Source organism: Numenius arquata, chromosome 14, assembly GCF_964106895.1.
Source record: "Numenius arquata chromosome 14, bNumArq3.hap1.1, whole genome shotgun sequence".
NCBI classification, from domain to species: Eukaryota; Metazoa; Chordata; class Aves; order Charadriiformes; family Scolopacidae; genus Numenius; species Numenius arquata.
Genome location: NC_133589.1, coordinates 14,572,094 through 14,599,410, shown reverse-complemented (window position 1 = coordinate 14,599,410; position 27,317 = coordinate 14,572,094). Strand labels below are relative to the sequence as shown.

The window sequence follows — 27,317 nt, the reverse complement described above, 5'->3', positions numbered from 1 at the left end:
AGATACAGCCACCTAATAATTCCCCTGGTAATATGGATGGTTTTGTGGGAGCAGAAATTCATGGCTAGATACTGGCCTGCAAAAGTATTACCAGATTTTATTGCACCTTGGGAACATCTGGGGTGATGTGTATTTTTCTGTTACATGATACCAAAATTATATGTCAGAGAAAGACAAATGTATTAAACGTTTGGCAGATTGGAAGAGTGATAAGGCAAGAGGCAGGCACATATCTTAGAAATATTAACGGGATTTTAAAATAAAATTATGTTTGTCATAACCAGGAATATTATTCTTACTTTGCAGATAAATAACAAAATAAATAGCATTTAACTTTTTAGCTGCTGTAAAGGTTCATGTAAGAAAATTGCTGTTGTCTTGCTTTCTTATTAAAAGACCCTAAGCCTGGATGTTCATGACCAGGATGGTTTATGAAACAGGACTTCATTATAAATAGCAAAGTCTGAATAAATTTTAGATCTCAATAGTATTCTTTTGCGGTCAAGACTTTTTGAACACTTGAGTAGGAAGTGTATACAAAAGCTTGGGTTAAATAATTAAGAGCCATCACTGTATAGCTTATTTTGATTTACTTGTAGCACTCATTCACTTCAGGTGAAACAAGATTTTTTTGCGTGATCTCCAAGATCATGACAATTTTTTTCAAACTTACTAGACTAAGGAAATAATTTTGAGGGGCTAGTAGCTAACACCTGTCTCATTTGGAAACAGACCTATTGGAAAGATGAAGGTTGGAGAAAAGAGCAGGTAGTGTTCATAAAACATAGACTCCTGACACTTCTGTACTGACTCCTGTCAGTAAAGAAGAGAGATGCGCCTTCAGGAGGCAGTTAAGAGTAAGAATCTAATTCTGATGGTCTGAGTCATGTCCTGTGGGGATCCTCTTTGTATTTCCCAACTGATTAACAAGAGGGCTAAAATGAACAGCTTCCCTAAGCAGAAGTTAGCTTTTGTGAATATTTTCTGGAATACCGAGTTGCATAGATGCAAGATACAGAATGGTTTTCCAGGTTTTATAGCTTTCTAGACATTAGAGTTTTGCTACACCGTATAAAATGTTCAGAGGCTTTTTGGTGGGGACTTTTGGGGGGCAGATACACGTGGTGTATTTGTTGGCATCCAGGCTTTTAGCTTCTTGCTAACTATTGGTGTAAAACTATTGTCAAATACTATTTCTGGAAAGCACAGCAAATAGAAAAGACCATTCCTTGATTGCAGTTAAAAAGAAAGAAGAAACCAAAACCGAACAAACCCTGGACTGCTGGAGAATATTTGGGTTTGGAGTGGTGGTGAAGCTTTCTGTCCTTTTTGTCCTGAAAGATTCTTTACCTTACATCTTGGTCCATTAAAATATATTGCCTATCTTTTCCTTGTTTTATTTCCAAAAGAAAAAAGGGCATTTTATACTGTCTCATGAAAAAGGATCACGTACGTGTTTAATATATGCTGTGATGAGTAATTTTGGTCATGGTACATCAGAAAGCTATTTTCCCCCACCTTCTTTCTAATGAGAATTTTAATCCATTGATGACAAAACCTCTAAAGTATTTCCTTGCTGCATTGTAATACACTGTGACGAATTATGTCTCAGGAGTTGTAAAATTTTCTCATAGCTTGTAATACCTCATTTAATGAATTGATCACACTGAAATGTAAAGATGAAGCAGCATTTATTTTGTATGTTATATTGCATATAATTTTTAGACTTGACATTTATAGCTATGGAAGCTGTTATTTTACATATCATTTTCAAACCATATCAGCCTTAAACACATTTAAATTTAATAAGCAAGTAGATTAGATTTGCTTTTAAGCAAGGCATATCATTATAGTTTGTGTTCCCTTCAGTAGGGCACATGCTTACTATTAAATGCAGTGTTTAGTTGTCTTTTAAAACCTAAAAATAATAAAAGGGGATATATTTACAAAAGTAATTGAATATACAGCTGCTTTCGGGGACAGTGCCCCAGTCATGATTTTTGTAGCATGTAGACTTTAAAGTAGGTTTTGGCTTTTTATTAAAAATTGCCCTGTGTTGAGGAAATACTAATGTAGGAACTATATGTGTTTAAGTTATGAAATACCAAATCTGTCATGGTAACATATGGCCTGATCATCATCTCCTGCAGAAAAAAATCCATGGGAGGGGAGAGCTTATTTGGAAACTCTGCATGATTTACCAGGCAGATTTCTGATGCCTCATCTTTTTCATCAGAAAGAATTTGTAGCTAAGAGGTAGATTCTTAAAGCCTTGTAACTATTTAAATGCCTTACCATCCATGAAAAATATTCTGTTAGTAGTGTGAAAAAAAAGGCATCCCTTCTTTCTTCGATCCTGGCTCCTTTCACCACTAAAGAAACTTTACAGAACATCACATAAAGAACTTCTGCTGTCATTGTGATCTGTTTGTGACTCCCACCTTGGAATCTTGGTGGATGTAGAAGCAGCTGAGAGAAACCTAATGAAAATTTGAACTTTATAAAATCCCAGTGAACACTTCTGGAGATTACGTTGCTTTTCCTGGTGTATCTGCTAAAAGACGATTCCAGCATTGTACTTGTTACTGTGGCACAAAAGTAGAGAGGATGCAAATAGGAGGCCTTTCATCTTAGCTCAGTCAGAGGGAAGAATGATTTTTCTTCATATTTTTTCATTCTTTTTTAAAGATCAATTTGGAAATATGGTACCGAGTTTTCCCGACTTTATGAAAGTATTTTTCATATTTTATAAAAATAAGGTTGATGCCTGTTTTCCAAAGTCGTTTCATTTAAGTAGAAAACTTAAGTAGAAGACCTTGTTTTAGAATTGGCCTTTGAAGAATGTAATTTTTAAATTGCATTTGGAGGATTCTTTTTTTGGCTTTTTGTAGTGGTTCCCTTAAAGACATTATTTCACATTGTGTTCATGTTCATAGAGTAGTTCTTTGGGTTGTTTGTAGCTTTTGGTTTTCTGGTATATCTGCAATCATAGGCTTAGTCAGCAAATTAGCAGACCTGATAGTTCTTTCCAAATCCAAACTTCTTCCTGTATATTTCTCTAGGGAATTTTGTCTATGAGCCAGCCATGCAAGCCAATATTTAATGAACCAGAGTATGCCAGACAAGTAAGCTGAAACATACGATCTGGTTCAAGTGTACACTGCTGTGTAGTAGCTTCACATAAAACCAACCCCAGGCCCCCTTTTGTTCTTTGTACGCTTGGTTAATGGAAGGGAAAGCGGATGGATTGCACCAATACTATTAAAAGAAAAAGTGAGACAGACCAAAGATTCGTGCATGTTGATTCATTCTTAACATGCAATGTGGCATGCATTTAGCCTGGTCCAAATAGTAGTGCCTCTCAGGCCCTAGCATGCTTCTAGACACGGCAGATGACAGCAGTTTTTTCAAACAGGCAGACAAGACCGTAGCTGCCAGTTCTGGTGAGGTAGTGTTTTGTTCATGGGGATGTGGCCTGTAGTGCCATAAATCAGGTGCCCATTCTGATTTGTTGCATAGCCATGAAGACCACCTTTCATAATGGGATGATGGTATGAAATAGGCAGAATCCTTATAGCCAAGGATCATTGTCTAATAGAACTTAAAAGAACTGCTAAGTCTCTTGTCTTGGCTGTTCCTCTTATTTTGTGCTTCATCCATGAAGTTGGTAAGGGTCAAGAGAACTATCACTGCATTGAACTTGAGTGTGTGGGGCAAAGGAGGGGAAAATGTGCTTCTTAAATGAAACCATCTCCCTCAGTTAACTATTATTTACTATTTATTTAATGTTCTTACATATAAACATATAGCTATCCACATTGTAAAGCCTAAGCTATAATGAAAGCAGTTTTCACAGCCACATTAGAAAGTGGATGAGGTGACTGCAGAAGGCTAAGAATTAGTTAGCTGATACGCTTTCAAGGAAGTACAAGATGTAGTAATCAACAGGATAACATAGAAAAGGCATCAGAAGAATTAGTTCTTCGCCATGGGGTTTTTGAGTGTTATTTAAAAATTTGGTGCATAGTTACTGTTCATACTAACGCATCTAAATCTCCATGAATTTCATTGTGTGCATTTCACTATATTATGTGATCTTTGAACTTTTGTTGATAATTTTTTTAGTGTAGAAGATTGGCAATGTATAGTGTCAGCAAAATATGTCACATAGTCATGAGGCATAACTGAAGAGTTGAATAATTTGTATCATGTCTTGCTCACAAAGATAATTAAATGGAGTGGCATTTTTGTTGATGGAACTACAGGGGTGACATCTGGCTAAAAAACTTGTCTCCCAGGTTTTTTTGGTATAATGATCAATATGTTGTTTATTTCTCCCCCTTCTAAGTGCGTGCTTTAATATGCTTATTTTTCCTAGTGCTTTCAGAAGGAATAACTTAATTACAGGGAATAGAAAATAATTCTAAAGCAAAATCATTTAAATAAGAAATCATGTATTTGTGGAATCTAACATATTGTATCTCAAATGCAACTTAGTCTATTGTTCAAAGAAAATGTGCCGCACAGTGAAATTACACTTAATAACATCAAAAAGTACCTTTTTTTTTAAAAAAAAAAAGAACTAATTTCTGGAGGTTTATAGCAATGTATCTTTAAGTTTACCTCAGCATTGAAGGGGCCATTTAAAAAGATAAGAGCTTAATCCAGACATCAATGATGATGATTTCCTTCAATATGACAATAAATATGCCAAAGTACCCTTTTATCTTTAATAATTCAGGATTCATTGAGCATTTAAAGGTTTTCCTGTTCTGTCATTTAAGGAATCTGATAGCAATTTGTTAAGCGTAATGAGACACGTCTCGACGATAGACAAAAAAATTGTGTAATATGCAAGGGGTGCTATTTCAAAATGGAAGTTGGTGCTGTCTACAGCACCTGCATAAAGGTTTAAAGATTTTCACCTTACTTGCTTGTCTTCTTGAAAACTGTAACCATTAGGATGACTTCCCATAAATTATTTGGAGGATATCCCCATAAATCAGTTACTTTAATAAGAAACTCCTCAACCCTCTGTTTGAAATTATGTGTAAGAAGTATACAAAGGAAGCTTTGTACAGAAGTAATACACATTGCTATGCTTTATCAGGGGAAAAAACCAAAACCACAAACCTGATTCTGAAAAATAAAGTGCTTTTCAATTGAGTTTTACGATTTTAACCACTACAGTTTTCCAAAAGGTATAATTTGTGTTTCTTAACAGAATTCATAATGATTTTAAGCTAATTGTAACATTTACATGTTGTTACTCAGTTTCCCCTTAAATATGAAGGAAAAATTATAATTCTTTGTACTTGGAACATTTTTTGTTATTTTTACCCTGAAGGATAAATTTTTAAAGCTGAACGTTATTTTATTCTTCATAGTCAAAACATTCTCAAGTTACTGTGTTACAGATTATTGTGTTAGTCTTGAGTATATTCACTTACGTTTAGAGACCAATATGGATACGAACTACGAGAGCAAAGATGCCTACTGTAATCTGAGAGCAAAATCTGAATTGAGATTTCACGCTTTGAAGAAGAAACAATTAATGTTAATTAAAACTAGTTAGAGATTACACAGTGGACTTCCTTTAAGAACTCCAAAAATCCAGATCCAGTTGCTGCCTAGCAAATAGTTTAGTGTGTGCCTGCAAAACAAAATAACATTGATTGAAGCAGCACAGTAATTTCTGAGATTTCTTTGGCATTAGCTTCAGTTTCAGGGGCTTGGTTAGAAATATTCTCAGAGTTGTAGGATTTCTATTTGTGGAAAATAATTCTTTGCAGTAGATGAGCAGAGCGCTAAGCATTAGATCTGAGTTATGCATTGCGCTACCCCAGGTTGCTACTGGTCGTCATGGTAACATTTTAAAATGGTGGTGGCTGTGGCTTGACATGAGAACATTTTCTGTTAAGTGAAGATTTTTCTGAGATTATAATGGAGTGCTTTAAGTGAGCGGACCTTTTGTACTCAATAAAATATTTAGTAGGTTGTAGTAAATATTAATTTGTCCTCCCTTCAAGATAATACACCATGCTGTGTGTTTACAGTTCTGTGCTAATAGAATGGTATTCCTGGAAAAGAGTTAATCCATTCTTAAGAGTCAGACTTGCTAAAAATAAATTTTCTAGTAACACTTTAAATAGTAATTGTTGAAATTGTTTCACTTTATCCTTTCAAAATGCTGTGTGGCAGATAGCTGAAGGAAATTTAACCTATTTTATGCATTTAGTGAAGTGATGATTTTAGCACTTTTAGTATTTAAAGCTGAACTTAAACAACTTTATGCTGGGACTTTGTTGTTTTGAGTGACTGAAAATAAATACGTTTACAATAGCTTATATTTTGGGAGGGCAGTGGTAGAAATGGCTTAACTAAAAAGCAGGGAACGAAACATCTCTCTGTCAATCATACGTTAACATACTTTGTTACTGACCATATTGTGTTTGAGATGAAGCAATGTGAATACTGTCTTATCCCTCTCTTAGATAAGCTTTCAAAGGTGATCTCCAAATCGTGTCTGCCATAGAGCAAGGATTTGCTGAGTGACAAACACATGCCCACTACATTTCCCGTATGCTTTTCAATAACTGAATTCCAAGGCTCCTGACAGAAAGGAAATGTCTTAGAAAACTCTCAATAGTACACTTCAATACAGCAGGATACATTGACTGAAAAGCAGAACTGTTTTTGCAAGTCAGGATTTATAAACTTTAATAATACACTTATCAGGAAGAAACGGAAATTCGGTTTAGAGCGTTTGGAGTAATCATCTTGACGGGTAATACTAATTCATTTCTTCTTGCTATTGCACTGCTTCATTGATAGTTCACATGGTTTGATGGCCTTTTGGAGCCAATTTAGCCCTTTGTGGCTCATTATAATCTCATCCTTCATCCCTGTGATTTCAGAGGCTTTATGGAAATACCATGCAGATGTGTATGTGCTTTAGCACAGCTGATAACAGTGTCTTAGATGACCCCATCAATCCTAATGACATTTTCTACTAATCAGCAAGAGGCTTCCAATTTATTTTTCTTTTTAGCTTTTTCATTACCTTTCCCTCTTATCTATCTATGTATCTATCTACCTACAAAAAAAAAAAAAAAATTCAAATGGTGCTTTAGCCTTGCCGTGCTAAACTCAGTCTTCTACATACCCACCAACTATTTTTTAGCTGTGGGGGTTTGCTTCTTTATGGTCACTCAGCTGTTTTTCTTGTAGTTACTCTTTGATGATTTAATTGCTTTGTCTTTACTATTTCCCTACAAAGCATTAATACAGGAAGGGTTGCCCTGCAGCCACCTCATAGATCTAAAAGTTGCAAGATACTCAAAGAAACCTACTTTAAACCACACCTTTCAACATGGCCTTTCTTGGAGTTAGATGGAGGATCCTCAGAAAACAAATGTATGACGTAAGAAAAAGAAAGTGACGACAATTTTTATACATGTAGGGAAATACAGAAGTTTGTCTTTAGCTGTGATTGATGTAGAATAATTAATGACTTGTTTTTTTCTTTTTGTTTTACCATTAACAATATGAGTTTGGAATTTTGCAACAATGACTGGCTTTCCTAACTTGAGCAAGTTGTACTTGTGTTTTTCTTACATAAATGTTATTTCTAATGGACACTGAAATGCATACTTTTATCGAACACTAAGAGTTAATCTTTTCAATGAAGCATTAAGATTTGATGTATATATTTCTGTTTCTGCATTTTTAAGAAAGTAATTCATGGAGAAGCAGCTTGAGTTTTAGAAAGCAATTTTCATTGTATCAAAGTGAGCCATGGGCTCACTGGATTGGAATTTTGCCCAAAGTGGGGAGAACATAGTATTTTTATCTATATCATCATGTAGAGTAGTCATGAAACGCTATGTGAAATTAGAATACAAGGAACAGAATAATAATAGAACATTACATTTTCATACGTAGCATGTGAAAATTTATCAACACGCTATGTTCAACTGCTTTTTAGACATTTTACTTTTTGATGTCTTAAAAACCCACAAGGAATACAACTCTTGATTTGGCCCAAAGCACTGTACATAACAGTTCAAGATGTAAGTAAGAATCAGTTTTTACTGTAATGATTGAGGATCTCTGTGGGGAAGAAAAAAACAAAATAACAGGAACACTAATCTACAGATACAATGTGTAAAAACTGTTCCTTAGAGAAAAAAAAAAATCCTGAGATTTTATTCTCATTTCACGTGATTATTTATAATCTTGCTTGGTTGTTATCTGGATACAAAATACATTTGCTATGTCCTCTGTCAAAGCTGACCTTCAATGTGGCCAGCCAACTTCTGTGGTGGCATGGAAGCCTCAATATATTCAGTTGTGTGTAAATACTTTCTTGTTGCATTGTGCTGTAGTTTTTGTTTTCTTACCTTCCTTGCATCTTACATTGTTCATCTCAGTGCTGATCTGTTCTGGTGCAGCATAGCAACTTACCTATACATCCTTTTGGAGTCTTTTGCAGTTTTAATCTTTCTTCCTAAAAGTAGTCTCTAATTACTGAGTATATAGTCTTGATGCATCTACCATCAAATAAAAGATTACTTCAGTTCTTTGGAGGCGTAGATGCCATTCTGTCAAATCACAGGCCTTTCTTGCACCTGACTCAGTGAGGATAAAGCTCCCCCCTTCTTTTTTGACTTAAGATATATCTTTGGGTAGATTTTTTTTTTAAAAAAAAAATCCATGCCACGGTATGTACTTGGCCAAACATACCTACTATTGACAGCTGAGAAAGACTAATGTAGTTAGCTCATTACTGTGTTTTCATTCAGAAAATCATTAAGCAACCATTCTGGGGTAAAAATGAGCTTAATGGGATAGGCAGAGTCCCCTTCCCCCATCCTCCAGGTCTAATTTTGAAGTATGCTGCGAAAGATGTGCATAACTTTTTTTTGCAGTTCCTTCTCTCCATTGTGACAGGAGGACCGACTAGATCAAATACAGCACTATGCTAGTCTGCTTTCCGCTTGGGTTCTGTTTTGGAGTTTGGCACAGTGAGTTAGACCTGCTATTAAAAGTCAGTGCAGAAATATTTCAGTAGCAAGATTCTGCCTTGCAAGGTCCTATAAGCAAGCGTGTTGTTCCTTCTTCAGAAATATAGCTTAGGTAAGTCTATTGTACGTGGATATAAAACATCTTGTTAAAAAAAAACCAAAACAAAACCCCAAACCCCATGCCATACTTACATAAAAACAGAATAAACATCAGTAAGGCCTATGAAACTGTACTCTTGAAAAATTCGGCATTTGTAAAGCTTCAAGGTGTAAAGGTGCAAGGCAGGAAGTAATCAATTTTTTTTCTGTATTCACTGTGCAGTAGGCTTACTTTGCTGCAATGTCAGTTTAGGATCATCAGCAGGAAAAACTTCCTAATGGAAGAGCAGTTGAAAACTGGACAAAGTTACTTAGAAAGGCAGTGAAATCTCTAGCCCTAAAAGTTTACAGAAAAAGTTCATCCAAAAGTTGTAGGTGTAGCTTATCCTGGGAGGTGGGGTAGAGAAAGGCATTGAGGAGTGAGAGGGGCAACTGAATGGTCTTCTAGATCAGTTTTGTTTCTCTGTTGTTCTCGTACCTAGCTCACACATATTGAGGACACAGATGATTTTTAAGTGCTCTTGACAAAGTGTTCTCCTTGTGCTTGATAAACTTGTTTTATTTTGTCTATTGCTAACGCATTTTGGAATAAATAAAAAAACTTGAAGTGATGTCTTTTAAAATGTAGGAGCAACTATTTGCTTTTATTACATATATTTTAGTTTAGAAACTAAAAGGTAAAAAGCTTATGTAGAGGTCTGGTTCTTTAATACAGTGTATTAGTAATAGCTAATTAGTAATAGAGTTTGCAGAATGAGAATTAGAATCCCAACTTGGAGCAGTGTTTCATAGGCATGAACTGTTTAGTCCCTAGGGCACACTTGCAGACGGTCTTCATTCATTTAGCACTTCCTGTTGGCTCATTCCCAAAATCCAGAGCACTTTGTTCTCCTTCCCTCCAAGTTCACTGAGTTTCACTGAATTTTTAGAGTTGGAAGGGACCATAGAGATCATCTAGTCCAACTCCCCTGCTGAAGCAGGATTGCCTAGAGCATGTCAGAGCATGTTACTCAGGACTGCATCCAGGCGGGTCTTGAAAATCTCCAAAGAAGGGGACTCCACACCCTCCCTGGGCAGCCTGTTCCAGGGCTCTGTCACCCTCACCGTAAAGAAGTTTCTTCTCATATGTGAGTGTAACCTCCTGTGTTCCAGCTTGTGCCCGTTGCCCCTCATCCTCTCACTGGCAACCACTGAAAAGAGTCTGGCTCCCTCCTCCTTCAACCCACCCTTTAGATGCTTAGAAGCATTGATAAGGTCTCCCCTCAGCCTTCTCTTCTCCAGGCTAAAGAGTCCCAGCTCTCTCAGCCTTTCTTCATAAGGGAGATGCTCCAATCCTTGAATCATCCTTGTTGCCCTTCGCTGGACTCTTTCCAGTAGTTCCCTGTCCCTCTTGAATTGGGGAGCCCAGAACTGGATGCAGTATTCCAGTTGTGGCCTCACCAGTGCAGAGTAGAGGGGGAGAATGACTTCCCTCGACCTACTAGCCACACTCTTCCCTATGCAGCCCAGGATTCCGTTGGCCTTCCTGGCCACAAGAGCACACTGCTTGCTCATTGTCATTTTGCTGTCTACCAGGACCCCCAGATCTTTCTCTTCAGAACTTGACTCCAGCAGGTCCACACCTAACCTGTATTGGTGCCTGACATTCTTCTTCCCCAAGTGCAGGACCCTACACTTTTCCCTGTTGAACCTCATGAGGTTCTTCCTTACCCAGCTTCCAGCCTGTCCAGGTCTCGCTGAATGGCAGCACGGCCCTCCGGGGTGTCAGCCACCCCTCCCATCTTGGTATCATCAGCAAACTTGCTGAGGATACACTCTGTCCCCTCGTCCAGGTCACTGATGAATATGTTGAGCAGGACTGGACCAAGTATTGACCCCTGGGGGACACCACTGGTTACAGGCCTCCAGCTTGAACCTGCTCCATTAATCATTAGCCTTTGGGTCCTGTCACACAGCCAGTTATCAATCCACCTCACCGTCCCCTCATCCAGCCCACACTTCCTTAGCATCCTCATTGGGAAACTATGGGAGACAGCGTCAAAAGCCTTGCTGAAGTCAAGGTAGATGACATCTGCTGCCCTCCCCTCATCCAACCAACCAGTTATAGCATCATAGAAAGCTATCAGATTGGTCAAACATGATTTACCCTTGGTAAACCCATGTTGCCCACTTCCAATAACCCCCCGCTCTTCAACTTGTTTGGAGATGACATCTAGAATGAGTCTCTCCATTACCTTCCCAGGGACGGAGGTGAGACTAACTGGTCTGTAGTTCCCAGGGTCCTCCTTCTTGCCCTTTTTGAAGATTGGAGTGATGTTGGCCTTCCTCCAGTCTTCAGGCACCTCTCCTGTTCTCCATGACCGTTCAAAGATGATAGAGAGTGGCCCAGCGATAACATCCGCCAGCTCTCTCAGCACTCGTGGGTGCATCCCATCAGGGCCCATGGACTTATGAATGTCCAGTTTGGCCAAGTGGTCCCGAACCTGGTGGTCCTCTACTGGAGGAAAAACTTCCTCTCTCCATACCCTCCCCCTTGCCTCCAAGGCCAGAGATTCATGAGGGGCAGCCTTGGCAGTGAAGACTGAAGAAAAGAAGGCATTCAGCAACTCGGCTTTCTCCGTGTCTTCCACCACTAGGGTGCCCATCTCAGTCATCAGTGGGCCCACATTATCCCTAATCTTCCTTTTACTGTTGTCCCGGTTTGAAGTAAAACCGAACCAATTTTCTGTTCTGTAACTTTACATCCTAGCTAGGCCTCCTCTAACTGTCTGAAATTAACAGTATATTGTGGAGAAAACTGCTCGTTCTCAGAATGATAAGACCAGTGTTTGTGCTCCATGCCAAGGAGTGGTATGCAGGGAGGCCCTTGCTTATACTTATTGCTGTAACAACCAAGGTCAGCCAATTTTGTTATTTGCCCCCTTAGAGGGTCGGAAACAGAAAAAACGTAAAGAGGTCACATCAGTGGGGAGGAGTGGACAGGAGAGGTGACCCAAACCTGACCAACTGGGGTATTCCATCCCATCTGCCCCATGCTCAGTATAAAAGCTGAGGGATCAAAGGGTCAGCCCCCTTCCTGCGATGGCCGACGTCCAGAGAGGACTCTTTCTGTCTCTGCCTTTGATCCCGATCCGTGTGTTCCTGACTCCAGAGCTGGAATCCAGTTCCCATCCGTCGCTGAGTCCAGTCTGGGACTTCCCCAGTGCCTGCCGGTGACGTGACTGTCATCCTGGGAGCTTGATACGGTTTTGTATATATTGTATCTATTTCATTATTTTCTTCTTTATTTTTATTTTAATATTAATTCTTCATTAAAGTAGTTTAGTTCATTCTAAACTTCTGAATCTCCTTATCTCTTTCTCCTCCTCTCTCCTCTTTTTGGGGGGGAAGAAGGAGGGGGGGGGAAGGGCCATTTGTCGGTCCAGTTTTGGTAAATTCGGCCGAAACCACGACAACGGTTTACATACTGAAAAAAACCCTTTTTGTTATTCTTAACTGTAGTGGCCAAGATGAGCTCAGCTTGAGCCTTGGCCCTTCTAATTTTCCCCTTGCATATCTTCACCGCTTCCTGGTATTTCTCCTTGCCTGCCAGGCCCCTTTTCCAAAGATCATAAACCTTCTTTTTGTTCCTTAGCTCCAGCCAAAGCTCTCTATTTAGCCAGGCTGGTCTTCTTCCCTTCCTGCTTGTTTTTTGGGACTTGGGTATGGCTCTTTCCTGGGCTTTTAAGAGTGCCTTCTTCAAGTATGACCAGCCTTCCTGGGCACTTTTGCCCTTCAGGACTGTCTCCCAAGGGACACTTTCAACGATGCTCCTGAAGGAGGCCAAAGTCTGCCCTTTGGAAGTCCAAGGTGGCAGTTTTGCTGGCTCCCTGCCTTGCTTCAGCAAGAATTGAAAATTGTATCATTTTATGATCACTCTGTCTAAGACGACCTCCAGCGTTTACATCCCCCACAAGACCTTCTGAGTTAACTATCAGCAGGTCCAGTAGGGCACTTTCCCTAGTCGGTTCTCTCACCAGCTGCGTTAGGAAGTTGTCTTCCATGCACTCTAAGAATCTCCAGGACTGTTGCCTCTCTGCTGTGTTATATTTCCAGCAGATATCTGGGAAGTTGAAGTCCCCCATGAGTACAAGGGAGAGTGATTGTGAGGCCTCTGCCAGCTGCTTATAGAATATTTCTTCAGCCTTTATATCCAGGTTTGGGGGTCTATAACAAACTCCCACCACGATGTCTGCCTTATTGGTCTTCCCCTTAATTCTTATCCATAGACACTCAACGCTGTCATCATGCGTATTGCTAAGTTCTAGGCATACAATACAAAAGTTGGAAATAAAATTTTATGGTCATAGTTGAGGAGGGGGTATGGCACAGTACAAATAGACACAACTTAGTGTGCGTATGTCCAAATGCAGGGTATTGCTCTAGGCTTTTAGACCTGCAGGGGCTTAACAGACAGTGCCAGATGCATCCCAGTTATGTGCCATTGAAGTCATCATTTGGAAGGAAAACAGGAATGCATGTAAGAAGAGAGAGAGTTGATCTGTCCAAATTAAAATGTGTAGTCGTAGCACAGTAATTTAAATGCACTAGAAGTAATATTCCTTTCATAGTGCTGATGTCCATATAGCATTTTTCTTTCACATATGATGAACAGAATATATTTCACTGTTTAAATCTTTTTATATTTCCGTAGGAAGGAAAATCGCTTACGCGTGTTGTGCATGGATGACATTATTCTGAATGACTGCATGTGTAATACTGAGGCTTTGCTTTCACTCAGCCTTTGTGACCAGGTAGATCTGCAGCTATGTGCTAACTTTGTTTCCAGCCCACTGCTCACTAACAGGTTGAATATGAAATAGCTCTGAATCCTTTCCAGTCTGTACAGTACCACATCTAATACTAACGACTCTATACTAGGACTGAGAAGTGTGATGTCAGTGTACCTACTGCCCACAATCCAGTGTTGGACCGTGGAATTGGGTTAGTATGTGCAACATTTTTTGTCACTGACCAAGATACAAGCATAGTTATCACAAAGTCAACTTTTTATATGATAAAAAGAACAGAAAAGGGAAAACAGTGGAGAAGTGACTGAGACATAAGAAACTATCACTTGGCTGCAAGCAAGTAATTTTTTAGAAAAATTATCGCTTATATGTAGCAAAAAAGAATATAGCCCATCAGTGGGGACTTTACCATTTCAGTAGGGCCTTGGAATATGAGTTCCATGATAATGTGGTCCAGAGGGGTTAATGCAGTTCTTGGATGTATAAGCAACTGAATTCTTACATAGATTTGTTTTATTCAGACTGCTCAACTTCTGCTGGGTAGTGTGTCTGGTTGTCATGCATGAATGTTCAAGAAGAATGTTTATACATTGCGAAGTTAGAGCAACTCCACGAAAATGACCAGTAGGTTGGGAAATGTACTTGACAGTGAAAGATGTAGAGACATCATATGATTTCAAGAAAAGAAAGCTTTTAGATTGACTTGACCAGAGTTAATAAGTAGTGATTTGTTCCCAGTTTATACATGTTTACCAAGGAACATAACTGATAACAGAAGTTTCTTCAGTTGAACCAACAAAAGTGTTACAACAGATAGTCAGAAATTAAACCTAGACAAATTAAGGTTACAATATTTCGTCACTGAGAGCAATTAAGCATAGATGCGACTTTCAGGGGAATTACTTCTGCCTTTCTGAGAATTTTGAGGTTTTTTCCTAAAGCATATGCTCTATTTTGTACAAGCATTGATTCAGAAATATCTTCTCTTTGTATAACAGGTGAAATCAAATTATCATTTTAGTCTTACAAGCTCTGGAGTACACAGTTGTGGATATTTAGCATAGTTGTACCTCATTGAAAAAAATTTGATAAGGCTGATGTATGTGGGAATAGGTAAGCTGTATTGAGTTCCTTTTTCTTTTAGGATGTTTTTGTTTAGTTTAAATTGGGATGGAACATAAAGAAGCAAAGTCTAACTCTGTAGAATTGCAAAGTGTAGAAATGCAGTAACTGCATGAGAATACTTATGTGCCAGCTGCTGAACATAAAACATTCTTCACTGAAGTACAAAATTTGACAGGGAAGTGTAGCTGCTGACAAAGAGGGTTTTATCTGTGTGACAGAGAAAAAAATTATCCATATGGAAGAGAAAAAATTATCCGTCAGCTACCTTTGGTATATAAGCTTTCAGTTTTGATGAATTCTGGCTAAAATGACCATAAATCTATTTTTGAAAGAGTTTCCCTTCTCTCCCTCACACACACTTTCCATTAGGTATGCAGTTCTTCTAAAAATTCCATGTAGTATTTTTTACAGTTTCTATTTAGTATCAACATAGTCAAATGTATAAGAAATTGTACAGCCCCATTTCTTAATTCAAAGTCAGTATTTTATACAGCAATAGCAAATAAGAACTACGCAGGAAATTCAAGGGGAATAGCTACCACTGTACGATACAGTTTTGGTATGTCAGCTACTTCAAGGGAGAAATAGGAGCAAGTGCCTCATTTTAAGACCTATTTTCAAAACTTGTTGCTAAAATGATATTGCTGCAGCCAGCTAATGCACTTCTACAGAATAAATGCAGTTAGGGTTCAAATTTTTCCCAAATATTTCTTTTATTCCTAAGTCTTGTTTCAGTTGTAGAATAGCAGATATTGCTGTTACAGTGTTCTTATAGTCCAAGTTTAATTTCTATGTGTCTTTGCAAAACTACTTCCTGATGAAGGTAAGGAGTAATAATGTAGTAAATGTTTCATGATGCATACTTGTCATAGTTTTTTCAAACTGACTGGAAGCAAGAAATTGTAAGAGTTGAAGAGTTCAGTGTAGGTTTTATGGCAGTAAGAGCAAAGAAATGCTGTATTTATAAACGACTTTGGAACTTAAAAGGAAGGGGGACTTAACAATCAGACAGTTTCACGGGTGGCAAGAGCATTTGACAGGGAATAGGCATATTTGTTCCAGATTTTTGGCATCACCATAAGGTGTATGCTCCCCTAGAGTGAATGTCCCTCTCATCCCATCCTTGTTATTGCCCTGGCTAGACTCATTCGAAGGATGAATTCTTTCATTGTACAGATAAATTTCTTTTTTGTTTGTCGTATTAAGTTTTAAGCCTATTGTAGGAAACATTCTTCAATACATTTTTCTCTTTTTATTACTTGATTTCGCTGCAAAAAACTAGTTTAAAGATATCCCAAATAATTTATAGGGAGAAAAGTATAGAAGGGAAAAGGCTGAGTCATAGATTGGAAAGTAAATTCGGTTGCTTGCGGGGGCTTTTTAGTGGTTTTTTTTTTTGGAGGGGTGGGTGGGTGTCTGTTGTGGTTTTTGATTTGGGTTTTTGTTTGTTTGTTTGTTGGTTGGTTTGTTTTTTTGGCTTTCAAATACAAGTATTAGCAATGCAAATCTTTTACCAGTCAGAAGACATCTGGGGTGAAAAACAAGCACCTGCATCTGTGAATTTGTCTGTAGCATTTGCAGCATAAGTGGCAACTCGAAAGCTTCTCTACTTGTGATTTCCAAGACTGTAAGATGTAATTCCAAGTACGTAAGGTGAGAACTTCTTAATGTATTTAGTTTATAGTTTGTTATGCTTTACAACTCTTAAAATAGGGAATTGTGCTAAGCGTTTCAGAATTTCCAGAAAGTGAAGTGGATTATCATATACATTATTTGTTACTTCAGTCTCCGTCTCCAGGCAGTCTCCCCAGTGCAGTTACATTCTGTGTGCTGTATCTGAAGTAGTTGAGATCTGACTGAGGGAGGTTTTTTGAGGGGAAAAAAAAAAAAGGAGTGAGAAAATCTAGATGTCACTCTTTCACCAACCTTTGTAGTTATTAAACAGAAACAGGCTGAAGGCATCCAGAAGAATTTCATGTGGACAGTGTCTGGTTTTGTTGTGGTAGTGGTAGTTTTGTCTTTCGACCAAAAAAAACAGTGTTTAGTGAGCTATCAAGCAGTGAGTGATTTCTGTACACTTGTTGGGATGAGATCCGTAAATCATCTGAAAATGGTCTTAGGAGCAAAACCATTTCAGCTGGGCAAGAGGTCCTTCTCTCATTTTTTGTGTCCTGTGAAGTTACAGTGTTTCCAGATCCGTTATCTGTGTGTTGTATGGAGATTTATTTACTTTCAACAGCAAAGTTGATCTTGTTTATTTCAGTATGTGCTTGCTTTAGATGGTATCTGAAAGGGAAAACGAAAAAAGGGAAAAAAAAAAGGGAAAAAAAAAAAGTTGCTTTTTGAAATAAGTACTATATTCTGATCATTGCTAGCCCTCATTATCCACTTTTTATAAGCTGGAGTTTACTGGCTTTTTGTCAGCCTCATTGCAAAGCTTTGTTAATACACCACCATGAAAATGAAAGTTTCATACACATTGACATAATTAATGAAGAGGCAGGCAGCATGCTCTACCAATTAACACCACAGGGAAAAGTAAAATTGGCTTCCTTTTTGCATGTTGTGCCAAAGTTAAGAACTGTTAACACACAGCAAATAAATAGAGATCCTTTTAATGAGCTGCAAGATCGAGCTGAATAACTCTGGAAGGATGTTATGTAAACATTGCCAACTATTTAGAGTGTTAAGAGTAATTGATGAGCTTAGTTAAAAGTTGGGGGTGGGATGGAGGGGGGGAGCCTGTCAAAGAGTGGAAATAGTGCTTGTTAATAAATTTTATTTTCAATGCAGCTGTTAGACATGTTAAAGATTATAACAAGCACTTTAGGAAAAATATGAAAAAAGAAACAGTTTAGTACTTGCTACTCGGCCAACAAGTTTGTCAGAATTGATTTTTTTCAACTGAATATTTCTGTACTTAGTATTTACTCGTAATGAAAACTTGACTAATTGTTCTCTGATGCTGGTTCTCAATAGCCCAACCATCTGGCAACATAAGACATCACTCAACCTTGATTTTTTCCAACTATCCCGAAGTCCTTATGTTAACAATGACAGGGAAGTAAACAGGTGAAGTTTCTCCGTGATTCGTGTGAAGCATTCTGTTTATCTTCAGATATATGTAGAAAATTCAGAGCAGTTCAGGTTAAAACTCTTTTAAAAAATAACCTTTACTAGTAAGAGTTTTCAAAACATACAAAAATCCAAACCTGTAATGGCTTTTTGTTTGGGAAAAAGTTAATGGGCACTGGAAGTTTGAAGGCTTGATCCAGAGCCTGCACCATTTAGTTAATAATGGGTTAGAGTGTATATGTAATGGCAGAAACGTAATTTTTAGTGTTCAGTGGCACCAGTTAACTTAGTCTTTTTTTTTTTAAGCAAATAAAACATCTCTTTCACTTTCTGTCCATTCTAAACGATTTTAATTTTGACAATGATCATTCTGTACAATTTTATTTTCACCCAAGTATTGTATTATGTCAGATAAAGCTTAAGACTTCATGTTACATACAAGCAAATCACCAAGGTCGGTGAAGTATGAGCATCTGCACCTTGGCATCTTAAGTACAATTTTGAGATATTTTAAGATTTAATCAGGGAAGCAAAACACAGTAAAGCTAAAAGTAATAATTAGAAGCCAATAAAGATTATGCCAGACTTGCTAAACAATTGACCTTCTAAGTGGTCATATCTGCTGTTAGAGTAATCTCCACAACAGAGAATTACACAGCCCTTCACTTGGTACATTAAATGTGATACCAGAGGCATCCAGTAACCGTGCAACTAAGAATATTAATATGCAAACACAAGAAACATGTATTGCTGACTAGTTAGTTAACTGCTGTTTACAAAAGGAAGAATAAAAGACATGCCGGAGTATTGTAAGACTCAAAAATAATGTTGAACCTCCAAAATTTATTTGTTTAGAAAATAAGAATGGTAATGAAAAAAGATCCCCCCTCCCAACCCTTGTGGATTTCTCACTAAATCTTGAGTTTTTAGCTGCTGAAAGACTGAATTTCTACTACCTAATCAATTGTCTAGTGAGGAAGATGCATTTCTGAATATTTTTTTTCTTTCAGTAATTTTAAAGTTTTATTTATGTTTCACTTCGTCAGCAAGTTGTTAATCTTATTTCAACTTTATAATCAAAATATTCTTTTTTTGTTTTCTTTTTATGACTTCAGGTCTGCATCTCTTGTTTTTGTCTTGAGCCTCTCACAATACCAACCTCTTCTCATTCTTGTTTATTCTCCTTAAATACCTTTATATTGTCTAATCTTTTTCTAACCTAGATTTTTTCTTAACCTCGCATGAATTGGTAAAAGATGTTCTCATCTGCCCTCTAAATTTTAGTTGCTTTATTTTTCTTCCCTTTAACAGTTGTCCTGCTTATGTCCTTCAAAACATTTAATGGACTCTGTTCTGTCCTTAGTGATGGGCCAAGTCTCTGTTGTGATGGTGTTCAAGCCTTCCTGGCTGTTCTCAGTTAATCCGATGGCTGTCATCCTTTCTTCTCAGCCAGCTGGCTGTAACTCTGTCTCCACTCTGGCTGTTGCTACCACTAGCATCTCAGTGTCTCTTCTTTCCCAAGTGTCTGAATATTCTGATTCCTCTCTTATGACATCATGTACTCTCTTCCTGCCTTTTTGCTACTCTTTCCATGGTCCTACTGCCTTCTTCTGTGGCCTCGTAGAATAACTTCTACAAGGTCTATAAAACACAGTGGCAAGCACTGAGTTCCAACAGGGAACGTGTAGAAGGAGAAAGATAGAAAGGATAAAAGCCTTCATAAGGAGGAAGATACTTTGTTGGTTTGTTTTGTGTGTAATAATATCTTTACCTTCTGCTTCAGAAACAATTTACTCTCTTTAATGCTTCATTTTTCCATATTTATAGAGAGACAGAATATTACTTAAGTAGGTTAATTAGTTTGTTTGTCTTCAGGTTGTATGAAGTTCCTTTGTTGAAACTGACCAAGGATAAAATATAATTCATAACAGTTGTCACGAAAGCTACTCTGATAGTTGTCACTAAAGTACAATGAGCATGTTAAAGACTGATGATCATAATTTCTGTGATAGAAAACTGGAACGATGTGGAGATCGTTAACGCTGACATCCATACATTCACGTCTTGTATACCAAGTATGTTTCTGGCAACTCGTATGTCCAATAGGTAGAAACAGAGAAGGTACCGAGACAGAAGGTGACAAGAATAACAAGAAGTACAAAGTAGCTTCTATTAGATGAAAGCTTAAATAGATTAGGATTCCTGAGCTTGGAATAATGACAGCTAAGTGAAAAGAGAGGCCTATACAATCAGCAATGCTTCAAAGAAGATGGAATGTTTTTGCAGTACAAGAATTAGTACTCAATGGTGTTGTCAGTCAGCAAGTTCAATAGTAGCAAAACAAAGTACTTTTTTCGCATGGGCCATAATTACAGGATTTACAGTTTATTTGGGCTCAAACAGGATAGGTCAAATAGTGGCTGGTATATAGGGTGATCTGTATACAAGTTCTAGCTCAGGAGGCTCAGAAGCCACTGACAGCAGTATTTTATTTTGAAGAGAGGTGCTGTGCTCCACATAGCATTTCTAACATTTATTCCTAATGTTTGCTACTATGATTCTGGACCAGATGAGCCTTTTCTGTTAGGCAGTAAGAGAATACATAATTCTTATGTATTAAAAATGTGTATGAACTAGATGTTGTTGTTACAAAACTGCCATGATCAATAAGGGCTAATTAAAAAATTGTAAAGTTCAAAATCCAATTAAAGAACATCTCCTTGTGTTTTACATTTGTATGCCATGAATTAAGTTTCTGCAAATAAATATGAGGTACTTAGGGTGGACAGGTTAGAGCTTATTAATTACCTAGCTTTGTACATATAAGCAATATATATGCCAGCTTCAATCACTAATAAATCCATCAGCTTTGAGGGTTTTCCTGTTCATTTCTACTGAACTGTTAGTGTATGTGACAGGCCGTGGTTCTGTCAGAACGAATTGTCCCCCTTGAAAAGCTGGCAGCACAGGGAAGTGACAACTTAATGGAAGCTAAAGCACTCTAATGGCAGTGCCTGGTGAAAGCCAGGGAAAGTCATCCATAGCATTTGCCCTGGCTTTTGAAAATGTCTCTTTGCATTTCTGGTTGCATGCAAGATAGTGGAGCTTTACTGGAGTTGCATTTACAGGTATTATTAAATGAAATACGATTCAGTATAACACTTTTTTGTTGATAGACTTTATTGCACTGAGGTCAGCCCATCTAACGTGATCGTACTACATGTGCTCCAAAGTACTGCAGTATTACTCGTTTCAAGATCCTTAATTTTAGGTGTTGCATAAACCCATTTCATATATATAAAATATATAAAAATATAAACATTTTATCCTGCTGTTCACATGAGTGCATAAATATTTTTATTTAGATATGAATGGAATATATGTTTAATTGAATGGATAAGAACATAATTTAAGTATACTTGTTTACAAGTGAAAAATACATAGATTATTTTTAGAGCCTTTTATTAGTACTGTGAATTACAAGTTGTGTTGAGCTGATGAAGAGTCAGCTCAGAGTAATTTATGTTGTTTTAATCTGGTTTTAGATTACATTGGTGTATGCTAACATATCTATTTATAAATAAATAAAAGCTAGTCATTTACATGTATTACATTTGTGAACTGTTATAAATACTTAGTACATTTAAATATTTTAATTTTAATTACATTTTAATATTTTAATAACTTTTTATATATTAAACATTGGTTATTCCATTTAGATTATTGACTTCTTATAGGGGTTAAAAGCAAATAATTGCCTTGTTTCTGGTTTTTTTGGTGGCTTTTGAGCACAACCAGGATAGCGATGGCTTTCAGTAGAATAGTTATTTCTTCATCTTTTAATATAAGAATGTGTATGTTTTTACAGGTTGTGATTAGCAAGGTAGATTTTTTTAAAAGAAAGCAATGCCTATTAATATCATTACTAAGAGTTAGTAAAATTAATCGGTATTATACCATTCATCCAAGTTCACAGAAGGAGAACGTGAGAGAGCAGAACAAAGAGGACTTCAGAATTAGAGAAAGCCAAGTGACTGGTTTAAATGAAAAACAACCAACCAAAACAAAACAAGGAAAATCTTTCCTGTGTTCTTATTTTCACAATGTAATTGTGTGTAATTGTGTAGAATTGTAATTTGTAATTGTAGAATGTAATTGTGTGTAAATTGTAATTGTGTAATTTAAAAGGCTAGATACTTAAAACATTTCTCCTTTTAAAAGAATACTACTGTTTTTTATCAGGTAACACCCTATCTGCTTTGCCCTCTCTAAGTTAAAGCTTCATCTCAGATGAATAAACAAAAAATTTGTTTATTTTTTAATAATCTTCCTGATGTTCTTTTTATCCTGAGTGGTCACCCGAAATTTCTCAAGGTGTTCTGTTTTTCTTTCATTAGGAGATAAATTGAAAATAGAGACATCTACTTCTTCGAGACTCTCCTGTTTATTAACAAAAAAAGGTACAAAGTCATATTTTGATGAAAACAAGAGGAATAAAAATTATCAAAGGTTAATATATTTGTTTACAGATAGTAGCTCCTTATAAGCAACCTTCAGTCCACAGTCCTCTCTTTACCTTTTCCCGAGGATAAAATTTCTAAAATGAACTTTTCTTTTTGGCATTTCCTTATCTCCTCCATTTACAGGGTCTCAGTGATTTTTGCCTTCCCTCCCCGCTCCCCTTTCCCAATACCACACTGTAACAAAATAGTTCTAGCAGAACCCTTTTGCTTACCTTTATTTTGGTAGGAACAACTGTCTATGTTTGGCGTCGGACCACTCTTCCTTTGGCTCTATTTGCATTAAGGAGCTTTGGTATTTTTAAGGATTTTCTTTCTCTGTATATTCAGTGACTGTGATTTTTATATTATATAATACATTACTTTTCAATTTCTTAAGAGAAATGTTCTCTATTAGAAATTGTTTCCTTAACAGACAGAATTAATAAGAGCTCATACAATCTTTGCTTCACTTAAACTGGAATTTTCAAGCCTGTGGTACTTGGTAGTGTAGTGCTCTGCTGCAAGTTCATGCATTTTTAATCTTTAAAGGTGACCACAGGATCTGCATAACGCACAGCTTTTGACAGCATTGCATCTATTGTTTTCAGACATTAAGGAACATCATCAAAGTTAAAACATTATTTCAGAAAAAAAAATCCAATAGAAGTCTTTTACACTGTCATTAAAGAAATTCTTTGATTTAACTAAATAATGATCAACTCGAACAGGACAGCGTTACAGCTCTTCAGGAGGTGGTATGGCATCACCAACCCCACTGCATCTTCCCCCACAAATGGAAGGAAGTTACTTCCGGGTTTCAGCTGTAAGAGCGCACACTCACTAGTGGCCTTTTATCTCATCTGACATGCTTTCTTCTTAGGAGAAAGCAAGGTGTTTGAAGAGAGACTTGTTTATTTCACACACGTCGCTCTACACGGAACATGATTGTCAGGTACCAGGCCCCAAAACAGAGCTGATGACAGAGAAGGACAGTATTATGAGCTTACCTACTTGCAGTTGCAGTGAGTTTGTTGCATTTATACTGGTGGCAGGTCACCTTATGTAAGAAAGAGTTGGTCTAGTAAAATAGTACCATCTGCTTTTATACACACTGATTTTTTTTTTCAAGAGGTGATGGAGACTGGAGTAATTTCATAACAGAGGAAATGTTTTGACAGCTTCTTTTGCTTTGAAATGATCTGGTGGTCCTCAATACTGTGTGAAATATTATCATCATTGATAAATTATTGAGCACAATTTTTTCTTCAGGTAAGAATTTCATCTTCCTGTATGATGGATGTGTCTCCCATCTTACACTGCCATAATACTTTCCTTTAAGAGCCAGAGATTCAAAAGCTGTGTTTTGCCACTTCTATTTTGCAGTTGCTTGAAATATTCAGTTTCCTCCTCCTTTTAAATACTTCTTTTGACTGAATTGGTAGTAATAGAGAAAATATAGATTGAATGTAACTTTATTTTCCCCTAAACTTAAACAGACTTAATTGTGGATTTACATACATATATTTCTTTGTATATGGCACTGGTTTCCCTGTAAAGCTAATGGACAATTCACTGTATTGATGAGCTTTATGTTGTTAATTGAAGATTAATTCTTGCATTTCAATGATACTTTATTTTAATTTCTTTGACTGAAGGCAGCAAACCATGATCTTCAGTATTTTCCTTATATACGTACATACGTGTGTGTGTCTATACATACATATATGCAAATTATTCTCTGAATCCATGTGCAAATTAATTGTTAAATTGACGTATTTTTTGATAGACAAAATTTATATTCTGTGAAACAGTACCAAGTTCACATGCTCACAAAAAAGGGGGTATTTGCCTTCATGCTGTGATTCAAGTGAGAATAGGATTTTTCTGTTCACACCTACAGCTGTTTCTCGTACCTATGTTGTCTCAGCTTGAAGAAGAAGCTTGTGTTCAATTTGTGCAGTATAAATACTGTGCCTCGTGGAGTATATTGGCATGAGTAGAAGAGACTTTTTTAATTTGGGCAAAGTGTATAATATAGCATACGTGTTTGCTAAGTTGTAAGAATTTTAGATCACTTGAGGAAAAATCTGGGCTCTGGAGAGGTGTCAGATTTTGTAGGAACTGGGACAAAAGTGAAGTGTGCACAGTAATTACTTAATTCATCTCTGGGCTACTTTTCAGGTGTTGTGAAGGAAAAAAGCAAGAGGAAGTATAGTTACAGTCAGAGGTCAATGTAAAGAAGTCCAGGTAAATCAGAGTTATTCTACAGTGGAACTAATTTGCTGTTCTTCCTTTGCCTTGTCCTTCTTCCTCTCCTCCTTTCCCCCCTCCTTTAGTTTTGTTGCCCTACCACTAACCTTTTCATACCTTCTTCACTTATTTCTAGTGTTGTTAATCCAAGGTAACCAAATGCAGTTTAGCATACAATAAATGCTTAAGATGGAAAAGTCTGATGGAAGTTTGCAGTGTTGTACAGCTTCTTGCTTGCCTCTGAAATTCTGAAAGGCAGATAAAACATCAGAAATCTCTTGGTTAGGTTTGTATAGGGTCTACAAGAATCACTGTAACAATTGCAAAGGTGATGTGGTATCAACCTAACTTGCCTGTGTAATCAGGAGACTGTTTGGACAGGAACCTTCCAGTGTCAATAATATGCCTCTTGCTGTTTACATGAAACAAATTTGGAATTTACACAGAAAACTAATGGAGTCTCTGGTGTCTTGCAGATTTCCTTGGCTTTATCTCCTATGTATAATTAATGTAAGCAAGAGAGTGAGTGAACACTTTTCTGTAGGAGTCAATAGGCAAGTATGTTTAGAAAATGAATGAACTGCTAAGATTAATTGCAAGGCTACCCGCCTGAATATCCTGTTGAGAGACTCGGAAGGAAATGCTAACCCTTTTATATACAAAGGATTTCTTTATTAAAAGTTGTTCATAATCTAAATAACATTAGATATCAGATTGGACTGAAGATAATGCTGTATTGTGACTGTACTAGTTTTAACAATTGAAAGCTATTAATTGCTGTAAGAGAATAATTCATATGAATATTGATCTTAATCTACTGAGCTGGCTTGTTAGTATTCTGCATAATGATGGCCAATTCCAATAATAGTCAGAAAAATGCTTTTTCTAAAATCTAAAATGGCTGACTAGTCAGCAGAAAGATTTAAATGACAGTTTTGTGTGAACTACTTTTTGGAAAAAAAAACCCAAAATATCTTACATGGGAACATGATACAGTTAAGGTCTTTTGGGTTTGCTTTGCATTTTTCTAGTCATTTTAGAGATCATATATCTTTTGAGTCTAGATTTTTATTCCTGTTTATATTCGCAAAGTGCTGCTTATCAGTATTTTGCTAGTATTTTAAAATGGATTTCCTGAGGGGAAGAAAGAGTTATGTGTTTGGGGTTGGTTTTTTTCTGGCTAAGTTTTAGGAATATTTTGAATCTATTGGTTAATTCTGTGTGCAGACCTCCGTTGTTGTTTTGACTGCCACTAATGTAACATCTGACAATATTGATCTAAATTGTGAAGCTGGACTTATGAATGGGAGATAGGAACAGGGAAGTGCAAGAAGGAAAATCCTCAAAGGAAAAAAGTTGTCAGCACGTACTGTGTTCAAGTTCAGACAGAGATTTTTTTCTTTATCATTTTAGCATGGAATCAATGGGGAATGCATAATTTTTTAGATGTGTCTGAGATTGCACAGCAAATGGTCACCAATATTCTCACCAAGATTCTCAGCTGCCACACAATCTGGCATAGCTCCTTTCTGCTCCACAGCTCCCAGTTGCATTCAGCCCATTGTCAACGTGATGCCACTTTTTGGATCCTTGCCCATCTGTTTTAGTAATTACTGTCATATAAACTGATATTTCTAAACTAGAAACCATGTTGTTGTGAAATAAGCCCATTGGAGTTACCTTTTGTGATGTGTTATAGCAGTTTATTAACTTGTTACTTTAAAATAAAAATGTTCTATCAACATTTCCTGCAGTATATAGAGAAGGATACAATGATTTTTTTTTTGAACACAAGGGATCATAATGAAATATAATCAAATTTTGAAAATGCTTCCTTTTTGTCATTGTAATGGTACTTTCAGAGTTTCAGGTTGTTGTTTTTTTTAAGATCACAAAAGAAAACAGTGTCCTTGAATGAAGTATTTGTATTAATAAGTTTTGGCAGACATAGTTTTTAAAGTGTAAAATATACAAAGAAGTGGTTTGCCCTATCCAAATTATCCATTAGCACAACAGGACTATCCTAAATTACATCATTACATATGTCAGCTAAAGTGCAAAGATTTCAGGAGGATGAAAAGCAGCTTTATTCTTACAGAAATTGCATAGAATCTAAGGTGAGTTAAAAGAAGCATGGCATCCAGGAGCAGACAATATCCTATCATCATCTTAACCCATTAACAAACCCAGAGGCAATGGCAAAGAAGCCAACACAAATGTCAGTGGAGTGTGCCAAAGAGCCAGATGCCATCACTGGAAAATGATTTCCACAGCTTGGCATCTGTGCCTTCTGCCTGTCATCCAAAGAGGAAAAGCTGGGCAAACGTGATTATTTTGGGGTGTATATAGAGCATAGAGCATGTTTCCCTCTCTTCCCTTTACCTCTCTTTGAAGCAGTGTTCTTGAGTAACTTGCATCAGGCATATTAGTAACAAGTTTAGAAAGGCATT

General features: G+C 37.0%; 1 protein-coding gene across 1 annotated transcript in view; it reads left to right on the top strand.

Moving 5' to 3' along the window:
* RBFOX1 (RNA binding fox-1 homolog 1) overlaps positions 1–27,317 on the top strand; it is a 1,256,716-nt gene that overhangs the window by 933,228 nt on the left and 296,171 nt on the right. The window lies entirely within an intron of this gene.